General features: G+C 37.8%; 1 protein-coding gene across 5 annotated transcripts in view; it reads right to left on the reverse strand.

Annotated features, from left to right (window-relative positions):
* SGMS1 (sphingomyelin synthase 1) overlaps positions 1 to 19,232 on the reverse strand; it is a 316,221-nt gene that overhangs the window by 151,656 nt on the left and 145,333 nt on the right. For all 5 annotated transcript variants that reach the window (XM_010379633.2, XM_030940475.1, XM_030940476.1 and 2 more), the window contains one exon: positions 5,260 to 5,302. The gene's annotated coding sequence lies outside the window, so the exon portion shown is untranslated. The remainder of the gene's footprint in view (positions 1 to 5,259; positions 5,303 to 19,232) is intronic.

The following is a 19,232-nucleotide window of genomic DNA, read 5'->3' on the forward strand; positions in this document are numbered from 1 at the left end:
GACTGTGTAAATTCAGTGCAGTTTACTATAAATAAAAGGATTAAAGTACTTATAAACTTGGAAACAAATAATTCATAATGAACCTTCCCTACCTCCTCCCATTTTTTCTTTCTTTTCTAGCTTTTAATTGTTGTATTTTTTACAGTAGTATAATATATACATATAACATAAAGCTTACTCCATCTTTTCTAATTAAAAGTTAAGTTTTTAGCCCTATGACTATAAAAGGTGTTTCTCCTTTTATATAATTATCTATTTTTAGTTGCCAACAAATAATTGATTATCATAAATTAAGTATAACTTTGAAGTTTCAGCTTCAAACTGAAAACAAAGGTAACTACTGAGTTATCGTCTTTACAAGTTGACTTATAAAAATGTTATGATCTCTCTGGGGCCAAAACATTACCCTCATAAGTAACAGCTTTTATAGTTATATATGTGTACATGGTACACATTTCCTAGCAGCATAATCAGGAAGCTAGAGACAATGTCTTGTACTAAAGAACAAAGAGGGCTATTCATTTAGTGCCTCATTCATAGTAATTTGTACTTATGTGTGGAAGAATATGGAATCTAATGGTAGCTAGAAAGGTAGCATATTTTAGTTCGACCGTATTTAATTTAATCAATAACATTTTCTTTTTTTTTTTTTTTTCCTATGATAATCTATAAGAAGTAGGCTCTCAACCCTTTTCAGGATCATATAAGCCCTACAGTATTGAGTATCTATGAAAACTAAGCCTGTTCCATCCCTCCCCACTTAAATTTCAGGACAATCGTTAACTCCTTAAAGCTATCCCTGGACCCCAGGATAAAAATCACAGGTGCTCTCCAGCTGTCAAGCTGGGGAGCTGATACCTTGAGCCAACTAACAGACTTAATTCTACAAACAATTCTTATAGACAAAAACAATCCACTACTCTCAATAGTCCTAAGGACTTAGTTAGGACCAGGCATCCCTCCGCACCCTCCCATCTTTTAATCATTCTTTATTCTATCTGTAAGAAATGGTGCTACATCTGTAAATAATCAAACATAGGCATAAAGAAAGCAGTTATCAACTAAAACAGCAATAAAATAAAACAAACAAACAAAAACTAGGACTCTTTTGCCATTATATTAGCTTAAAAATATTCAATTAAAGTTTCAGGCCAGGCATGGTGGCTCATGCCTATAATTCCAGCACTAACCTAGGCAACAAAACGCTTAGGAAATGATGGAGATTCTGGTTCCTCAGAAGGGGAGTGGGAAGACTGAAAAGATGGGGGTGGTGAAGCGTGTATAAAAAAAAAAGACCCTTACCCCGCACCATAAATTAAAGTTAACTCAAGATGGAGTAAACACCTAAAATTAAGACCTGAAACTATAAAATTCCTAGAAAAAAAAAAAAAAAAAAACCATAGAGGAAATGCTTCATGACATTGGAGTTGGCAATGATTTTTTGGATATGACATCAAAAACACAGGTTAAAAACACACACACACACACACACACACACACACACAAATAAGCAAATGGGACTACATCAAACTTAAAACCTAAAAGAAGCAATCAACCAAGTGAAAGGACAACCCACAGAAAATATTTGTAAACCATATATCTGACAAAGTGTTAATATCCAGAATATATAAAGAATGCCCACAATTCAACAACAAAAAGCTAAATAATAATTAAAAATTGGCAAAGGATTTGAATGGACATTTCTCCAAAGAAGATATACAAATGGTCAATAAGCACATGAAAAGATGCTTAACATTCCTAATCATCAGGAAAATGCAAATCAAAACCACAGTGAGATATCATCTCATACCCATTAGAATGACCACTATCAAAAACAAAAATAGAAAATAGCAAGTGTTGACAAAGATGTGGAAAAGTTGACTGGAATATTTGTACATTGTTGGCAGAAATGTCAAATGGTACATTTCTGCCAGTTATGGCAGTTCCTCAAAACATATGATCCAGTAAGCTCACTTCTGGTATGCATCTGAAAGAATTGAAAGCAGGGTCTTGAAGAGATATCTGTACACCCTTGTTTACTTAAGCACTACTCACCATAGTTAAGAGGTGGATGCAACCTACACATCCAATGGCAGATGAATAAAGAAAACATGGTATATACATACAATGGAATATTATTCAACCTTAAAAAGAAGGAAATCCTCTAATATGCTCTAACATGGATGAACCCTGAGGACATTATGCAAAGTAAAACAAGCCAGTCACAAAAAGACAAATATTACATGATTCCACTTATATGAGATATCTAAAGTAGCCAAATTTACAGAAACAGAAGGTGGTTTGTACGGTGGTTCGTAGTTGCCAGAGGCTGGGCAGTCGGGCTAAAGGGGTGTTGCTATTCAATGGGTATAGAGTTTCAGTTTTGCAACATAAAAAGTTCTAGAGAGCTTTTGCACAACAATGTGTACATAGTTAACACTACTGTACACTTAAAAATGATTATATTTTATGTTATGTGTTTTTTACCACAATAAAAACAAATGAGAGATTATCCTGGATTATCTGAATGGGCCTAATATAATCACCAGGGTCCTTAAAAGTGGAAGTGGTAGACAGAAAAGGAAGTCAGAGTAATGCAATATGAGGCCATTTGACCATTGCTGACTTTAAAGACAGAAAGGTGCCAGGAGCCAAGAAATGCAGCCAGCAGCAATAAGCTAAAAAATAAAAACAAGGAAAGGGACTCTTCCCTAGAGTCTCTGGAAAAGAGTGCAGCCTGTGGACACCTGTTTTGTTTTGCTACAGGGTCTCATTCTGTCGCCCAGGCTGGAGTGCAGTGGCATGATCCCTGCTCAGTGCAACCTCTGCCTCCAGGGTTCAAGTGATTCTCATGCCTCAGCCTCCCGAGTAGCTGAGACTACAGGCATCCACCACCACACCTGACTAATTTTTGTATTTTTTGGTAGAGACAGGATTTCGCCATGTTGGCCAGGCTGGTCTTGAACTCCTGACCTCAAGTGATCTGCCGGCCTTGGCCTCCCAAAGTGCTGGGTTTACAGGCATGAGCCACTGCGCCTGGCCCGTTGATTTTAGCCCAGTGAGACCTGCCATCAGACTTCTGACGCACAGAACTGTAAGATGATAAATTTGTGTGGAGCAAAGAAGGGGAGGAGGGAGGGAAGAAGGGAGAGAGGGAGGGAGTTAGAACCCCAGATCCTCTGCCTCACCTGGTAGAGCCAAACAAACCATCCCTACTCCTTAAGAAGGGGCAGTTTACCCTCTGGAGAAAATGATACAGCAAGACTTCAAACCTAGACTCCAGATAAGGCTGAAACAAAAGCACTGGATCTAAGCATTCTCAGGCTTGGATGGTGAGACCTCTGGCTCCCTTCCTCCTCACTCCTTTGTGGTGCCCCAAATCCTTACAGGTAGGCTTATACCCTACAAAAAAGGTAAACAAAAAATTCCTTTTTGGAGAAACTGAAAGGTCCAAGGAAAAAAGTCTGCAGATTTTGATACGTGATAATTACCCACTGAAATGGCTAGTAAGGCCTCCGCTCAAAGACCTTAGAGTGAAGCCAATCAGGTAACAAAATTGCAGTCCATTTTTTATTGTCTTACTCTTAAGTAAGAACAGACAACTAAATCCCCAGCACTCATTTGGGAAGAGCCTTTAACATTAAAATCAGTGATCAAAATAAGAAGATAAAGGGAACACACAGGAAAATGTGCAAAGAACAGGAAAAACCAGCAAAATAGTTCAATTCCTATTCTCAAAAAAATGAGAAAATATTGCATCTATGAAACAAAAACAGGATCCTAATTTTTAAAACAAAATATTCATAGATCCTAAAAAATTAAATTCAAAATTACAAACCTGCTAGCAGAAATTAAACATTCAACTGATACCAAGAAAACCTCTCAGAAAGTAGAAGAAAAACACAGAAAGATGGAAAATAGCTAAGAGTAAGACTTAAGAAAATTAGAGGATCAAACTAGTAGGTGCAAATACCCAACTAACAGACTAAGAGAAAAGAGAGAATGGAGGGAAATTATCAAAGAAATAGTACAAGAAAATTTACAAATTGACAGACATCAGTTTCTAAGCTGAGAGGACCATGAACATCAAAAACAATGAAAAGTGTCCCAATATTGCAGAATTCTGGAGATAAAGTATGAAACATTTTCCAGAGACAAAAAAACAGTTCACAAACAACCAACTGGGAGGCAGAATGGCTTGAGACATCTCAACTTATATCAGAGCTCAGCCACAAAAAAAATAGTTATAATGAAGTAGACATTAATACTTACCTAAATATAGACTGCATCAAGAAAATAAAGACAGGAAAAGTAGGTATGTAGTAAGGGTAAAGGGTGCAGTAACAATGACTGCAACAAGAAAATAAAGAGACAGGAAAAGTAGGTATGTAGTAAGGGTAAAGAGTGGTCTATGAGAGAGAACTCTTCAGCAGGAAATCAATGTATAAGTCTAAGATTTTAAAAGGAATCAATAAATGTCACTTAGAGCATACGATGTGTTGTTTAGAAATAGGTAGATGAATACTGGAAAATACAACTAAAAGGATTGAAAAGGGTTATCTTTAGGCAAAGGGGCAATAAGAGTATAAAAAAAAAAAACAATGAATGGCTATTAGAGTACTATTTGAATTCTTAAACATTATACATGCAATTACCTCTAAATAAATAAAATAAATAAATGAAAGGAAAGAAGGAAGGAAGGAAAGGAGGGAGGGAGGGAGAAAGACTTAAGAAAACAATTCTACAAATTGTTACACACTAGAGATCTTCAATGTTCATCTACACAGAAAGAATGAAAACAGCAACTGTCCTAATATTATACAAATGATTACTTGAGGCTTGGGATAAAATTTCCAAATATAGTGCCATACATAGATTCCAAAAGTGCTGTACTGCAAACACCTAAAATGATAACAGGCTGTGGAAAATAATATTGAATGCTTCAAAAATATGACTCAAATAATGAAGACACTGATGTCAGATATGTATGTAAAGAGTTGGAAGAAAATTATTCTGGGGTAGGAAAAAAGCATTAGTTATAAATACTCCATTTTGTATAAAATACATACTTGCTCAAAATACTGTACATAACTAAATTAATTAAATGGTAATATGTATTTGACTATTTCATTTATATCCCCAAAGTATTCCTTATATATTCCAGTTGCCCACAAAAATTGTTTGTTTAGATCCTTTCATTGGGAGAACACAGAAAACATAAATTAGCATAAAAGGTAAATAACTTAAAAATCCATTTACCTGAATCATGCTGTTATTTTTCTTCATCAGTCTTCCTTCCAATCTAGAAGAAAGTAATATGTAAATTAAAGTGCATTCTTCATGCAATGAGCTGCTTATAAGAAAAAAAACCTAAAATCCAAGTTAACTATTATTCACTTCTTGTTATGTATCCATAGGAAAAAGAAAAAGCATTATTTCACCAATTCCCAACTAATTTCTGGCTGTCATGGTATTCAGAGTAAGCTTCTATTAGACAATGCCAAGCAGAAGTAAGCATGCAAATCCAATGTCAATTAAAAAATCGCACACCAAATGCAGCTGATGGTATAACAGGAGTTTTAAAACCATGTACCTTTATAAATTATCTCCTCTCCATTTAGGTAAATAACTGCTAACTGACTATATAAAAAAGATAAAGAAGCAAGAAAGTGTATTTTTTAAACCATAATAATCACAACCCTGGGGTAAATTTTCATTTTTACCAAAATGCAATCAATAGCAAGTTAAGTGGAACAACCACAGACCACATACATAAGGATATGATCAAACAGCTTATAAATAACTCTAACCCACATCACCCTAAAGGCTTAAAAATGCTTCCGCGTTTTATTTCATGAAAGACTTTTTCAGCTAAAAATGAAATATGACCCTGTGTAAGTAAAATACACAAGTGAATTAGGCTACATGTAGAAAGAGGAAAAAGTAATTTTTTAAAAAATTAGCAAGCCCAGAAATCTTGTGTGGCTTAATAAATTTTCTTAAAGTGAACATCACTCTCCCAAAAAGTCAACACTGCCCTGCCTTCAAATAGCACACATTAGTTTTGCCTGTTGGGCTAGGTATAATTATTTAGGAATCTATCTGGGAGTCTAAGAATCCCTGTATCTGGTCAAAAATAAAATGCTTTAAGGAAAGGGGAGCAAGTAGTTGAAGACTACAAAGTGGTATTATTTCAGAAAGATGTTGATGTGTCTGAGGAAAAAATTTTGGCTGATTGGTTGATTATATGAGGTCAACCTGCAAGTTCTCCAGAGACCAAAGGACAGAGAAGCAGTTTATGATAGAAACAGAAGGGGAAGGGCCTTCCTGTTGTCCAGGAGGAATGGACTTCTGGGAATAAGATGGGAGAAGGCAGGAGCAGAGGGGAGAGAAGGGAGTGGGGAGGGAGGGTGGCCTCCTTTCTATAAGTACAGAAATACCTATAAAGATAGTAACCAAGCTCGTCCGTGCTAGAAGCTAGATGAAATTACTAATGTATGATCTCATTTAATCTTCCAATTCCTATGAAGCCTGTTTTGCAATCCCCAGTTGACAGACACTAATACTGAGTCTCAAATCACCAATGGTGTCTGACGTAAACAGTTTGTGGGTAAAATAATGCTATTCCTCTTTACAGCTTGAATGCAGCGCTAGATTCACCATCAACAAAAAGAGAGAGATTCATGAAAATGAAGCCTTATAATTAAATACAGAATATGCTGTTTTGTCCCTACCCACAAATCATTTAAAGGAAAAGAATCAATTTATTCAGTACCCAAGAAGTCTTCTGAATTACCAGAAAGTGGAATCGTTTTGTTACTTGTAAAGTAGGCCCATGTTATCTTTTTGTACATCAAAGAAGTTTCAAAAGAAACTGAATTTCATAAGAGATAATTTTCTGACATGTTAACTGGTTTTATGGCACTGTGTGCTTTCCCACTGTAATGGGAGAAATCAGAAGAACACAGTGTCCCTCAGAGATAGCCACAGATGCAAAGAGGCAAATTACCACCAGATAATTATTGAAGAACCCATGATAGTGTCACCTTCAAATGGCATGCCACACCTGCATGAATATTTAATTTCTATCACATGTACTTTCAAAAAGCAGGGGCCAAAATAGGAACATAGTTGAAAAGGGGAACTTTCCATTCTGCCATTTGACAGGAAGAAAATAAAATATCTACCTTTTAAGGCAATATGTAATATATCAAAGACATGTACAAAGACATGTAGCTAAAAAGATCTTCCTACATCCTCACTGGTGAACACAAAGTAATGTCTCAATGACAATAAATGATTGTGAGACATCATGAGATACCTTTATACTTAACCCCACAAGAACCCTATGTGTGTGTGTTGGGTGAGGGGTGGAGGGTGAAGGGTTTAGAATCCCCTACTTAACCAGATGAAGACATTAGGCTCATAACAGAGGTTATGTTGTAACTTGTCCAAAGTTGCAAATTTGTCCAACGTCAAACTTTGAGGAAATGGGAAAGAGTTCCAAACTACATGTCGGATACCTTTAGGCTATTGTGTTGACCATAACAACTGTGCCTTGATGATGAATATACTTGAATCTGTTTTTCAATAAAAATTGATCCATTCACTATTTTCCAGTTTCAAATTGCTTTTGCTATCTTCCTGAGTAAAGGATCTTGACACTCCTTCCTCCTGTGAGGTGGAGTAAGTATTCTGTCAGTGAGTGGCTTGAGAAGGTCTAGAGGGACTCTTTTTAGGATAGCTGCTAAAGCCTCTGAGAGCACCCTGGTGATCTTCCTTTTATAGGATCTAGCATATGGAATGCATAGTAAAAGCTGCAGGCTTGATTTTTCAGGGGACACATGCCATGAAGATACAATGCAAAAAGTTCTTTCTGGGACTCTATGAGTAAGCAAGTTAACAATGCATACCATGCACAGTAAATCATCTAAGGAAAAAATTACCCAATTATACTTAAAAGTCTGTGGCTCTAAACTTTCGATTGAGGATTGAGCAAAGTATGGCATGAGTCTTTGCAGACATTAACCTAATGACATGCAGAATACTGGTGGTGGGGGAAGTGTGGTACAGAATAAGGTACTCTTCTCCTATTCAATAATTCTGGTATAGCAATACTCAAACTCCTATGTGTTTACTGCTTGTGACTTCCTCTCAAGGAAAACACACTGGAGTAGGAGAAGGTTCAAAGGGTAAAAAGAATTGGGCATAAGAACCAAGGTTGTGGAAAGAAAAGATTAAAGTTCACAAAATTCTGCAAGGCATTGGCAAGCCCTCACTTTGTAAGTTTACATTTGTAGGGTCAACCCTTTCAAAACTTATTACTTCCTCTTAGACTGGGGGTGCGGGAGGGCAGTGGTTCCATTCTGGGGCCAATCTGATTGATCAATAGGCAGTGGCTTCCTAGAAACCACACCAGAAGACAGTGCCCAAATCAACTGCCATTGTCCGCTATGGACACACGATGTGGAAATTGCAGCAGGCATGCTTCGTCTTTGGCAGCCCTGTCCCACACCCTATTATTAGAGTTCAGTTGTCGATTCTCAGGGGAAAGACGGTGTGTAATAAGAAATAAATAATATAGAGAGACCAGGAAGAGTACTCCACTAAAACTGCATTTTATTAGAATAGTAAAAACACTGAAAACTTTCTCATTCTTACTCATAAACAGCATGTTTTGCAAATTAGAGCCTGGCTTAAGAGAATACAAAATCCAAAGTAGAAAGTTTGTGTTTTCTTCCTTTATACAAAGTTAGTGTTTTCTTCCTTTAATATCTAACTCTCAATAAACAGAGTTTAACTGACCCTTTTCGCCCTTTCTTCTGCTTGGAGGAGAACCTTTACTATCTCTCAAACAGGATCCTGCTGCTGTCAAAAAGCCCCAGGCATGGTCTCTAGCTTTGGTGACTGAAGGTTGCAAGTCTCTTGCTGCAGTCACCCTTAAAGCTTCTTCCTGCCAGCAGCTGGTATCACTGGTATCAGCTCTCTTCACAAGGGAGGACTTTCCACTACACTTAAGGAAAGACTTAATCTTCCCTTCACTACACTGCTTTCTTACCTTTTCTAGATTAAAAGAGTAATGCAAAGGGTAAAGTCCTTCCTCAAACTTTGCCTCAATTTACAGCCAAGCATGATTGTTTCGGGTAAGTTACAGAGCTCCTCTCTTGAAACTGCTGGCTGAGATGTAAAAGAAAACAAAAAATAAAAAAAACCATCCATTAACTACCCTGGGAGTTCAGCAACTTCCAAACTGGCCTCTCAAACCAGTTTCCCTTTTCCTGTAAAACGCATTTGAATAGAGTTTAGAATAACAGGTTCACCTAGGAGGAAGGAACAGACTTACGGATTGCAATCTACTAAAACTGTAGGAGCTAAATGAGAGATTTAATGAGAGATAAAAATTCCAAAGAAATATACCACACACCCTTAAGGAAGTAGTTACTAAAAAAGATGATAAAGAGTGAAAGCAACTATGCTCCAGGCAATGGTGAGATAAGTTCATGGACCATAACTGGTCAAAGACTGGAAACTAAACCAGTTTTAAGCACGACCTCAAAGCAAACAACACCTCCGCTCACCTTCCCAGAAAGAGTGACCAAGTGCCTTCGCTTAATGCTGCAGAAAAGAAGAGATACTTTATCCTTTCATTCGGCAAACATTTATTGAGCAAGAAGGTGAGATTATATAGAGATGAAAGAGCAGCTTCCCTGAAGGAGCTTAGTTTAGCAAGGAGAAAAAAAACACGTAAATCAGTATTTACATTTCTATGTGGTACCAGGGAGTCATAACACTGAGCTAAAGCACAACATCAACCAACACAAACACTTCCCTGGTAGGGGCCAGACACAATTCTGATATTTTTAGGTAACTCATTTGAATCTTTGAAACAAGCCTATGAGACTGGCAAAAACTTTTCCTGGTTTACTGGTGCAATTAGTGTGTATGAGATATAAAAAAGGATCTTTCAAACACAGAGTTTACTCAAAATAAATCTTCAAATTATGCCTCCCTCCCCAAATACAAATCTCAATCCCTATTTTAGCTTTTGCAGGTTGCCCAGCAGTATCTGAGGTTCCCAGAACTCTCACTGAGAAATTCACAAATTGAAGAAATAATTTCCTATATCACAGGACTTGTTATCAAGGGCCACGTCAGTAATGCCCTGCCTACAGTAGAGCATTACTAAAAACAAACAAAATGAGAGCAGTTTTGTTTGTTTTTAAATCCTTACCCACAGATGTACCAAAATAATCTTCTACGTGATTTAATCCTAGCTTTGTCAAGGGCAAGAGTCACACCATGTCTGTGTTTAATGAGTTCTCAGTATATAAGACAGACATTGGTTAGCACCCAGTAAAATCATATCATATTTGTGTTACCAATTAAATCAAATTGATCTTCTCAGTTATTGTCAAGACCACCTTTACTTTCTATATTTATTATTTTCTTTTTTAATTTTATTTTTATTTGACAAATACTTGTATACATTTATGGAGAATAATGTGATGTATTTTGACATATATTTACAATGTGGAAAGATTAAATCAGGCTAACACATCTATCACCTCACATACTTATTTTTTGTGGTGAAAACATGTAAAATCTATTCTTCTAGCAATTTTCAAATCTATGATGCATTATTTATTAATATTACAGTCATCATTCCTTACAGTAGATTTCTTGAACTTATTCCTCCAGTTTATCTCCCCATCCCTTCTCCCCCTTAACCATCCCAGCCTCTGGTAACCACCATTCTACTCTCTACTTCTGTGAGTTTGACTTTTTAAGAATCTACATATATGTGAATCATGTAGTAACATAATGTCCTCCAGGTTCATCCATGTTGATGCAAATGCCCCCACTTTTTAAAGGGTGAATAGTATTCCATAGTGTGTATATGCCACATTTTCTTTATCCATTCATCTGATAATGGACTCCTAGGTTGTTTCCATATCTGAGCTATTGTGAATAGTGACACAATAAACATGGGAGTGCACATATCTCTTCTGCATTCAGATCAAATTTCTTTGGCTACATTCTTAGACGTGAGATTACTGAATCATATGGTAATTCTATTTTCGGTTTTCTGACAAATCTCCATACTGGTTTCCATGATGATTGTATTAATTTTCATTCCCACCAAAAGTGCACAGGGGTTCCCTTTTCTCCACACCAGTCATTATTTTCAAGACTAGATTACTACCCACCCTCAAAAGAGTTATTCATTGCCAAGTATTTGCTCCTGCAGTTCCCTGTAATGCCCTTCCTCTATCCTGCTCCCCACACTGTTAATCCATTCCCATCACCTGGCTTAGAAAGAACAATGGAAATATGATCCAATAAAATCTGGATTAGGAATTAGGTAATTACCACCACATGATATTGGAATATAATACAATTTCCATTAAAACCGTCTTCACACAGCCTTATTCCACTACCAACATGTTTAACTAAAGTAATACTAACATGTTTAGTTTAACTAAATAGAACTGTTAATGCTTAAAAAAAAAATAGTTCTCTACACTATGTTTAATCTACTGTGGTCCAAGCAGCCTCTGTCTGGAACAGTAATACTCTCTCCTTAACTAGTCAGAAAGTCCCACAAGGATGGGTTATGTCATATCCCAAACAGACAGTACATAATCCAACAATTTAATAAATATTTTTAAAACTAAATGCCTTGCCTTTTGAACTTGGATTCTTTTTAGAATTTGTGGAGAATAAATATCTATTGAAAAGTAAAGGAATTCACAGGACAAGGAGACTTTCTTAATTTCCTTTTAAAATACTTTGAAGGAACATTATGGCTTCAAAAGAAAATTCAACATGAATTGTCAAAACCAAGCTATCATAATAAACTTTCCAAGTCTCAAAACCTGTCTTCTGTGTTTCTAAAAGAGGCAAAATTTGACAAGCAAATAAGAATAAAATGGACCAATAAAAAACTTCGAGTTTACTCCAATATAGAAACAGACTAAATATAAAACCCAATTACAATGCAGATTACAGGAAATGTTTTTAACCAAGAATAAACTAATTTATTCAAACTGGATTTGTAGTAGACGTATTTCAGAGTATCTGTTCACCCACTCCCATTTCTGGGGGACTCTGCCACATTCTCAGGCCCAGTTGTCTCTCAATTGCCATCTTCTATCACCTGACACAACTCCACAAGCACACAGCCATAGCTGATCAAACCCGAAAGAACACCTGACCCAAAGAGAGCCATTCAGAAGCTGGCCAGAAGCCTGTGGCTTGGGTTTGATTACTTGCTAAAATGATGAACTCAGTCAATCAGCTTTGCCGCTGCGGGAACTAAACCCTGAAGGAACTTGCCAGTTAGATGTCATGGTGAAAGGTCAAGAGGAACACTTAAGCTCAGGGCAATCATCATGGGCCAAGTCTGCCACAGAAAGCAAGTACTGGACTGAAGCCAGTTCCCAACCTGAGGTTTCAGGGGATCTACATTTTGAACCCTCTTCTGGAGTGAGAGTGACCTGGTTTTTGCCACCAAAAGACAGAGCTTATGATAGCAACCTAAGTTAAAATCTTATGTAAAGACCTACCATTGACATATTTAGTAAGAACAAAATCACCTTCTTTTAGATAATTAGAGGAAACAGCTTACATCACTTAGCAATCTGAAGTCAGGTTTGTTTGTTTGTTTGTTTTAAAAAAAATAAAAAGGAGTTTTATTATTTTCAAATTGTCTCCTCTGGACTTCTGGTTCTTCACCTTCAAAGTGAGGTCTGTTTATTAGACCCTCTCTAAGTCCTTTTAATGGTTTATAATCTCAGTACAGGCACCCTGAGACAAAGGAAGCCTCTCTGTGGGCAGTGTTTGGACAGTGGTGGAAAACATTCTCCACTACCTTAGCTGTCACATGATGAATTCTCATTCTATTAAATTCATAATTAGAACTAACAAATTTTTCTACAAAAATTCTTAAGATGAGTCAGTTCATAAGGCTATCTCATTTTAGACATAGGTACACAGAATATTAGAATTTTTCATACTGTTGATTGCTCTATTTTTCATTTAAAATACTTAGTTATACTCAATGCCCTGCCTCTCCCTTAGTTAAAAAAAAAAAAAAAAAAAAAAAAAAAAAAAAAAAAAAAAAAAACTAAGAAGCAGAGAGAGTGCTATCCTTTTAGTCATTAGAGGAAACACTTAGATCAGAAATGATGCTACAACCTTAACCATACATTGTCAATACTCCACTTTGGGGAGCAGGGGGCATGGTAACAAAATAAAATATTGGAAATACAAACACTCTTATCATTCAGGCTTTAACATAAATTAAAACAGCATTTATCTCAGAGTCTAAAATTGTGAGTATTCAATGAAGAAAACTGCTCCAGAAGCATTTTTTAAATGATATCAGAAAAAACTGTCCAAGATTGAGAAATGGGAAAAAGAGATTCCTAGGTATGTTTCCAGAACATCCACGTCAATAAGGCTATGCACTTTTGACTAACTTTCCATTTCACTGTCAGTAATTCCAAGTAATTCTTGTCCATAGCAATGTAAATAAATTTTGTCCAGTAAAGATATGATTGATTTCTACCTGGAAGAAAAGATAACCCCAAACATTACATTTTATTGCTCCATGGATATTAACCAACTGTGTTATATATTGATATATTCATTTCAGCATTCCTGGGGGGTTTTCAGTTCCTCAAATTTGCCTTTAATTCACCTTAGTTAATCCCCTCATTAACTGAACTGAACGAACCTTTGATATATGTTCAGTTTATATCTGCATGCAATATACTTTTAACCTTTCAAAAATTACTCTTTAGCAGTAACAGTCCATTTTAAAAATCAGTCCATTATAACATCTGGAAAGGTATTTGTTGTTTACAGTTAATGGTAAATACATAACTCATCAGGCTATGAATAACCAGTCCATGTTATTTGGAAGCCAGGTTGATATAGTTTGGCTCTGTGTCCCTACCCAAATCTCATGTTGAATTGTCCAGTTTTAGACGCGGGGCCTGGTGGTAGGTGACTGGATCATGGGGGTAGTTTCTAATAGTTTAGCACCATCCCCCCAGTGCAATCTCATGACACAGTTCTTACCAGATCTGCTTGTTAAAAAGTGTGTAGCATCTCCCCAACCATTCTCCTGCCAATCATGTAAAGATGTGCCTGCTACCCCTTCACCTTCCGCCATGATTGTGAGTTTCCTGAGTCCTCCCCAGAAGCAGAAGCCTGTACAGCCCGCATAACTTTAAGCCAATTAAACCTCATTTCTATATAAATTACTCAGTCTCAGGTAGTTCTTTACAGCAGTACAAGAACAGACTAATACAGAAAATAGGGGATGGGTGCAGTGGCTCACACCTTGTAATCCCAGCATTTTGGGTACCCGAGGCAGTCGGATCACCTGAGGTCAGGAGTTCAAGACCAGCCTGGCCAACATGGTAAAATCTTGTCTTTACTAAATATACAAAAAAAAAAAAATAGCCAGGCATGGTGGCGCATGCCTATAATCCCAGCTACTTGGGAGGCTGAGGCAGGAGAGTCACTTGAACTCAGGAGGCAGAGGTTGCAGTGAGCCAAGATTGTGCCACTGCACTCCAGTCTGGGCAACAGAGCAAGACTCTGTCTCAAAATAAAAAAAGGAGGGAAGGGAAGGGAAGGGAAGGGAAGGGGAGGGGATGAGAGGGGAGGGGAGGGGAGGGGAAGGGGAAGGGGAAGGTAGAGAAGTGGAAGGGAGGGAAGGAGAAGGGAAGGGAAGGGAAGGGAAGGGAAGGGAAGGGAAAAAACTGTTATAAGAGAAGCAGGGCATTGCTATAAAGATACCCAAAAATGTGGAAGCAACTTTGAAACTGGGTAACAGGCAGAGGTTGGAATAGTTTGCAGCGCTCAGAAGAAGACAGGGAAGACATGGTAGAAAAGAAAAACCATTTTCTGAGGAGAAATTCAAGCCAGCTACAGAAATTCGTTTAAGTAAAGAGGAGCTGAATGTTAATAGCCAACACAACAGGGCAAATGCCTCCAAAGCACTTCAGAGACCTTTGTGGCAGTACTTCCCATCACAGGCCAGGAGGTCTAGGAGGAAAAAATAGTTCTGTGGGCCAGGCCTAGGACACCACTGCTCTGTGCAGCCTCAGGTCATGGCTCTTTGCATCCCAGCCACTCCAGCTCTAGCCATGACTAAAAAGGTCCAGATAAGTCTCAGGCCACTGCTCCAGAGGGTGTAAGCCAGAAGCCATCAAGGCTTCCATGTGGTGTTAATCCTGCAGGTGCACAAAAGTCAAAAGTTGAGGCTTGAGGGCTTCCACTTAGATTTCAGAAGTTATATGGAAACATCTGGATGTCCAGACAGAAGTCTGCTGCAGGAGCAGAGCCCTCATGGAGAACCTCCACTAGGGTAGTGCAGAGGGGAAATGTAGGGTTGGAGCCCCCACACAGAATCCCCACTGGGGTACTGCCTAGTGGAGCTGCAAGAGGAGGGCTGCCTTCCTCCAGACCCCAGAATGGTAAATCCACCAACAGCTTGCATCGAGCACCTAGAAAAGCTGCAAGCACTCTATGCCAGTCTATGAAAGCAGTCACAAGGGCTGAGCCCTGCAGTGCCACAAGAGTAGAGCTGCCCAAAGCTTAGAAGCCCACGCCTTGCATCAGTGTGTCCTGGATGTGAGATACAGAGGCCAAGGAGATTATTCTGGAGCTTTAAGATTTAATGACTGCCCTGCTGGGTTTCAGACTTGCATGGGGCCTATAGGCCAATTTCTTCCTTTTGGAATGGGGGCATATACCCAATGCCTGTACTCCCATTGTATGTTGGAAGTAACTAACTTGTTTTTTATTTTACAGACTTATAGGTGAAAGGGACTTGCCTTGTTTCAGATGAGACTTTGGACCTGGACTTTTGAGTTAATGCTGGAATTAGTTAGGACTTTGGGGGATGGTTGGGAGGGCATGATCGTGTTTTGAAATGTGAGAAGGACATGAGATCCGGAAGGAGCTAAGGGCAGAATGATATGCTTTGGCTATGTGTCCCCACCCAAATCTCATGCTGAATTTTAATTCCCAATATTGGAGGTAGGGCCTGGAAGTGGTTGGATCACGGGTGTAGTTTCTAATGGTTTAGCACCATCTCCCTAGAGCTGTCTCATGATAGAGTTCTCACAAGATCTGCTTGCTAAAAACATGTGTAGCACCTCCTCCCTCTCTCTCTTTCCCTTCCCAGCCATGTGAAGATGTGCCTGATTCCCCCTTTCCTTCTGCCATGATTGTAAGTTTCCTGAGGCCTCCCCAGAAGCAGAAGCCTGAACAGCCTACAAAACTGTGAGCTGATTAAACCTCTTTTCATTATAAATTAGTCTCCAGTAGTTCTTTACAGCAGTATGAGGGCAGGCTAATACATAGATCATGCAAATCAAACAGAGTGATACAGATGGTAATAAACAAATGGTAATGACATAACAACAATTTCACTTGTAAAGCAAGTTACATTGACAGTCTGTTATGTACATCAGTGGGTAACAACTGATGGACAGCTTTGAATTTTAATTGCATAGATGAATGTCATGAATTTGCTTCTTAACAGATATAATATAAGTAAAATTCAAGTAAATGGATGTAGAAGATGGTACATGTGTGAAAAAACATAGCTGAAAACCCAGTCAGGTCCATACAATGAAGACAGCTGGAACACATAACCAAGTAAAGGGATTCCATCTATTAAGAAATGAAATAGCCAGGTGCGGTGGCTCAAGCCTGTAATCCCAGCACTTTGGGAGGCCGAGATGGGCGAATCACGAGGTCAGGAGATCGAGACCATCCTGGCTAACATGGTGAAACTCCGTCTCTACTAACAAATACAAAAAACTAGCCAGGCGAGGTGGCGGGCGCCTGTAGTCCCAGCTACCTGGAAGGCTGAGGCAGGAGAATGGCGTAAACCCAGGAGGTGGAGCTTGCTGTGAGCTGAGATCCGGCCACTGCACTCCAGCCTGGGCGACAGAGCCAGACTCCGTCTCAAAAAAAAAAAAAAAAGAAATAAAATATTTTTGTCCCCAAAATAATGACCTTATCTTAGTTTTCTGAACTAAATAGCTATACTTCTAAATTAGCAAAGTAACGCATGTATTTGTAAGCAAAAATTTCTAAATCCTCGAAACTTTTCAACTCCCCAAAATAGGTGCTTAGGATTCTCTACCCATCCATCCCTTGATAAGACTTCTTTAAAAGAAATATTATAGACATTAAAAAGAAAATAGAGTCAAATGATTTCTCTTTACAGAATCAGTGAGTAGGAGGTTAATTGTATCATTCATTTTTCTAAATGTTATAAGAAAACCTATCAACTAAAAATCAACAGAGAAGTTATTTTATATAAGTAACCTGATGCATAAAAATACATTTACACAAAGGATTTACACAGCAGAAATCATAAAGATTCTTGCAAATAAAAGTCTCCTACTGAGATTTAAAATAGGAATTTATTTTTGTATTTTACAAAAATGTTATTTAAACACAATTGTTCAAAGCTACAACAATCTATTCAATTAGGAAACCATTTCAAGCTTCACACATATGTAAAACTGCCCCTGTTGCAACCACATAGTGTACTTAGATTTGGAGAATTAAAGATTTCATGTTACTCCCATACCTGTATAAGAACCACCTTGATCAGTAAGATCAGTTCCCTCTTTCTCCCATTCAGTTTCCAACCTTTCTTTTCAGGGACCATCCACCCCGCAACCAGTTCCTAGATGCCAGTTACATTTCATTAAAAACCCTTCTTTGGATGCAATTACCTTTGGTTCTTTGCTCCAGAATTTCTCCAGCCTTAAATATGTTAATAAGTATAGTGAATTTCCAGTAATGCACCATCTTTTGCTCTCCAGAACTCCAAGGACTACACCTTAGAAATTAATGTCCTAGTGAAAATGATTCACTTGCTTGGCTCTTGGGTTCTCTCCATTGGGTATATTCTTCATTCAAAAGATAAGTGTCCATCCAGGTCAGTCATACGCAGAGACAAAGAGGACCTTACTAGCAAGTATGATCTAAGGTGCCCAAGAATCATTCATAAACTCACTCACTGCCCTGATGTCCTAGATTTGCATGATTAAAGCAGTAACAACTATGAGCTACCAAGCATTGTGTCCCTTACGAGTCCCAAGTAAAAACAGAAATCTAGCTAAACTCTTGGCTATCAAACAATATATTGGAGACTTAACTGTCTAGTTAACAGAAAAGTGACTTTCTGAGCTAAAGTTTTATATTCTCTTTCAGTAAGTGAAAACCTTTCTGAACTGTATTATACTTTTTTCTTACTTTTCCCATGTTTGCAAAAGTAATAGATTTCATTGACAAATATTTAGAAAATAAAGACACAAACACAGGCAACAAAAATTACACATAATTTGTAATTTGCCCTTGGTCAAAAGCACTTACATTTTGAAACATTTCTTACTGGTCTCTTTTAGTGCACCACCAAGGGAAAAATCTTTGATTCACTGATGTATACCTTCTTTTTATATATACATCATTATACGGATACATCCTTTAATGTATGTATGGATATTTCTCATAGATAAAACAGCAACACCACAAGTATTTATTGATTTCTACAATTGAAGTACATCTTAGAAGGAATCTATTTCTTTTATAAAACCATACAAAAATTTATGGGCCTCTGAGGAGTATCCCATTTAAAGGACTCTAATTAGGAATATTTTTATAAAACTAATTTCATTAATTATCTTTCTTTTATATCTCTTCAACCTTTTACATTCTATTAGTTCTTCTTTCTCATTAAACACAGTTATTTATGACATTTTCAACCTAAAACAAAGAAAGAAGGATGAGTGCCTATAGTATACAGGAACGTAACTCATGCAGTGAGTACTACATGAGAGGATACTTCACAGGAGAGTACCTCACCCATACTGGTAGTTCAGCAAAAGCTTTCTGGTTTTGGTCCACATGGTCCACATGACATTGAGCTAGATCTTAAAGAAAACGAGAGTATTAAGCAGTCGATTCACTGAGGTATATCTTAAGCAGCAAGAATATCCTGGCAGTTAGTGCTAAATAAATGCTTCCTTGGTTGCTTAGAAGCAGCTGTGGTCAGCAGCTCCCACCAAGCGGAATGAAAACGGCAAATGAATCCTGCACCTTCAACTGAGGTATCCAGATTCTCTCATTGGGACTGACTAGGTAGTTGGTGTGATGCGCAGAGAGTGAGGAGAAGCAGGGTGGAGCCATGG

Source organism: Rhinopithecus roxellana, chromosome 11 (genome assembly GCF_007565055.1).
Source record: "Rhinopithecus roxellana isolate Shanxi Qingling chromosome 11, ASM756505v1, whole genome shotgun sequence".
In the NCBI taxonomy this organism is placed as follows: domain Eukaryota; kingdom Metazoa; phylum Chordata; class Mammalia; order Primates; family Cercopithecidae; genus Rhinopithecus; species Rhinopithecus roxellana.